We start from the raw sequence: 4006 nt of genomic DNA, 5'->3' as shown, positions 1-4006 counted from the left end.
TGCCCATAGTCAATTCATTCAGTTCTAGGTGGGTTTCAGGAAAGTATTTGTATGGGGAATGCAAGAGATGCAAGCTTTAAATAAGAACAAAGGGCACAAATCGTTCTCCAGATCAGTGAAGGCCTCCTGTGATATCCCTAGCGTGCATATTCTTTCATACATAGGGTGCACCTATGTTAGCCATGTACGCCACCTCTGTATGATCAACCAATGATAGTCTCTATTATGGTGCAGCTTCTGAATTCTGATCATGTTTAATTTTCTTCGTTCAAGCTGATGCAATGTGCCACGTTGTTTTCATTTTTCAGGTATATACCGAAGAGTGAAGAAAACCCTCCTTCAGTTTGTTTCAATGTTGGAATCATCTACCAACCAGGCATATGGTTAGAATTTGTACTATGGGATAAGGTTGACAAGACTGTTGATAAACATAGATTATACTAACGAATTAGTATTCATATTAGTATCAGCATTCCCTTGCTTTATAAGAATCATTTAATATTAGTTTTACAAGTAATTTATATAGTGCATTTATAGAGGAATCAAACAAGCATAGGAGCTAGAAAATAAGAATGTCATAGTTCTTCATTTGGAGGTAGATCCGAGCATCACATGACTTATTTTAAATTTCCTTTATGATTGATAAAGAACATTGGTTTGTTTCATATTCGCAGACGACACACATGCTGGTTAGCAATTCACGCTTAGTTTGCAATGTGGCCAGTGATTATTTTGGAACAGTTCACTGTCCCTGATCTAATTTTTTCATTGTTTTACTTTGACAGAAAATTCTGAGTTATCAATCATCTGATGCCTTTCTGCTCGGCCTCACAACTGTAGTGAAGGTATTCCCGAAGAAATATAATAGTGGCAAACTGGCAACTACTACCTAGAGTCCTTTTCATTGCAAAAGTGAGTACTCCCATTATTCTAGGAGAAATTAGCTCAAATATGATAATGTGCCGATATTTAAGGGAAATTAGCTTCTAGGTACTAACAAATAAGTTCATGAATGTTCAACTAGAGACTGAAACGATTCCAACTTAATTAGCATGTAGGTTAAACCTGACTTGTCTTATGTGGGAAGGTTTCCTTACCTTGTTAGATTGTTGGCAGTGCTATCTCATGTACGAGTAGTGAATGGCCTTGCAAAACAAGGTGCCCTGCCTAGAATCTAGAGAGATAGTCAAACTCTGAATTTCCCTCTTGCTGGTATCTTTTTGTTTTCGTCCATTGCTAATCATATCAAATTTGTGAGAGCTGGAAAACATCAGGTTAGGTGTCCTTCCTTGTTCAAAGTTAACTGTCGTTTTGATATCAGAAGGATAATGCATGCTTTCTTCAACCGAGGCATGAGTAATCAGACGCTACTAACATGGACATTACAGTTGTAAACTTTTTATGTACTATCTTAGTTTTTAAACACTCTTTTCAGATAGCTTTCCCTGTTGGTGGTCCATTATATTTACATTGTATAAGTAAGTTGCCAAAAGGGAATGATAAAAGGAAACGGCATGCCTGTCACGTTTGACACATTTCTAAAATGGTTTCATTTGTTTATGCGCATATAGCATGGTAACAAGTATGAACTACTAGGTGGCTACTCCATACAATTTGGCCTATGACCTCTAGATGGTCATCAGCGGTGTTGCAAGTTCGCTAATTTTTTTTTAGTATTAGTCAGTACAATTTATATTAGGATGATATCGGGGTAGAAGCTCTTTTCCTGTTTTTCATGCATGGAGATAGAGAAGATCATGATATGATGCACAGGATTTTGAGTATTTTGAAGAATATTTTCTCAGTCTAACATGTACATTTTATTCACACAGTTGTTTTGTGTTTGAACTGGCTTGTGAGCTTTTGTTATATGTTCTGACCACATGAAGTTCCAAAAAACCTTCTGGCACAAGGGAAATATTGGGCGCTCTCACTAAAGCCTTCTTGCAAAATGGGTATGTTTGGGACTAAACAAAGATTCAAGCTAAGTCAGTTATTGTGTTCTTTTAGTTGGGTTCATATAGATTTTAAAAACTATTCCTGTAAAGATATGTCACACATTTTTGTGAGTATAATTCTTCGCACATTGTATATCTAATGCCACTGATGGATCATTTACACTAGATATTTTGTTTTGTAATGTCGTTTTCAACAGGGCGTACCTATGGTTATGCTAAGGGGGTGCATAGGACACCGGGTCAAAAACATTTTTCTCCGTAAATTGTATCTACATATAGTGTGTGACACCCCTGACATTATTGAAAATTATATGTGATTACATACAGTGACATCAGGTTGCTTTTGGTCTAGGTCCACCCCTGGTTTTGAATTGTTAACTCTTTCTCTTAAAGGACATGAACGGGGCAACATGATTATCTAAAATTAAGATATATAAAAGACAAGGAATTTCATTATTTATCAATTATATTCGTTATGATTTATCATATAACAATTTTAATTTCAGACTTTTTAATATGTTTAACTAAGTATATATTAATTCGGACGTGCAAAACTGGGTCATCACACGCAAGCAGAACCTGAATATAGGATAAGCAGTGCGTTGTGCAAAACTGCAGTTATCTATTTTTTAGCACAAGAAAAGTTTAAAGAGAACAATACTTGCGTAAGTATATGGGCAGGAGTGCTCTAGAGTGTCCCACTGTATTAAGAATTTTTACCCCTCCAATAAAAGATCTATTGGTGATAAATATTTCCTATTGAGACAAATCTTCTACTTTTCTTTTGTTGAGTGCATACAAGGCACCCTGCAGCCTCTCTGCTTGGTACACTCATGACATTAGACCTTTCAACTCAAGTTAGAGATTTGCATCTGATGGTTCTGTATAGTATATTTTTTAGGGTGCTTCCTATTTTGATATGATGTGCTTTAGTTGGATTGGCTAAAAAGATTGAATATTCCTGTAAATGTATTAGTTTTAATTTGTTTATTTAGTTGCAGTTGCAAAAAAGATCAAACATTCCCATAAATATGTTAGATCTTGTTATGTATCAATCTAATCAAGCAATAATTAAGAAGGAAATCCCCTCCATCTTGCCCGGCCGTGGGCAAAAGGCCCCCGGCCGGACCTCTCGGGCCCTCCTTCTAGTAGCGCCCTAACAATCTGGTATCAGCTTTCCCGGATTCGATCATGTCCAGCTCTCCACCGAGTTCTTCCCACCCCCCGCCGTCGCACACCTACCCGTCGCCACCAGCGTCTTCATCGACGCTGTTGCCCCACACAGCAGGTGCGCCGGCATTGGGTGTGCTGGCGTCCTCAGGGGCGATTGCACCCTCTGCCCCGGCGCCGTCCGCCCTCGTCCTCACCCCAGAGCAGATGACAGCCGCAATCCTGGAATTACGGCAGGCCGTGGCGGGCATTAGGGCCTTCCTCGTTGGGCCCTATGTGTCCCAGCCGTATCCCCATCAGCCACCTCCTCCGCCGCCGCCACACCAACAGCAGCTACCCCCGCTGCCGCCGCCCTCGGACGCGACTACCGCGCCGGTCATCTCGTACCAGTATGGGATGCCCTACGACGGGACTGCGACAACCTCGTTCCCATCAGCGCCGCCGCTGTCCCAGGGCATCCCCATCCCGCAGATCAAGTTCCCGCCGTTGCTGTCACCCCTTCCGGCTTGGATCACTACCCGCCATGTGTCGGCGGTGGTGAGGCTGCAGGCTGCTGCGCGCGGCCTCCTAGCGCATCGGTGTGTGTGGGAGATGCGTGTTCTGCAGCTACCGCTCTTCCCAGTTGCGCTTCACTGTGCAAAGGACCTCGATCTCGTCCGCTGCGTCGGGGATCTTGGGCATGCGGTTTTCCCCACGGGCGGCGGGCATGCTGTTTTCCCCATGGACAGCGACCTCAAAGTCTGCGACATCGACGGTTGGGGGGCGCACCCCTCCTCGCCATTCTCCATCGGAAGCCCTCCACTCTTCTCTGTGTGATGCAGACCAACAGCCGTCCGGCGGGAAGAAGGCATGGTGTCACCGACAAGAGCGCACCGCGT

The 4006-nt window shown here is 42.6% G+C and overlaps 1 long non-coding RNA gene across 1 annotated transcript; it reads left to right on the top strand.

The window, feature by feature from the left end:
- The first annotated feature begins 326 nt into the window (after positions 1-326).
- On the top strand, positions 327-2784 carry LOC120969701 (uncharacterized). The gene is made up of 2 exons (XR_005764057.2): positions 327-912; positions 1833-2784. It is a non-coding gene; the product is annotated as an uncharacterized lncRNA (long non-coding RNA).
- The last annotated feature ends 1222 nt before the right edge of the window (positions 2785-4006 follow it).

Source organism: Aegilops tauschii, chromosome 7 (assembly GCF_002575655.3).
Source record: "Aegilops tauschii subsp. strangulata cultivar AL8/78 chromosome 7, Aet v6.0, whole genome shotgun sequence".
NCBI classification, from domain to species: Eukaryota; Viridiplantae; Streptophyta; class Magnoliopsida; order Poales; family Poaceae; genus Aegilops; species Aegilops tauschii.
Note: the sequence above shows the minus strand (reverse complement) of the source record. Positions and strands in the feature narration are given on the sequence as shown.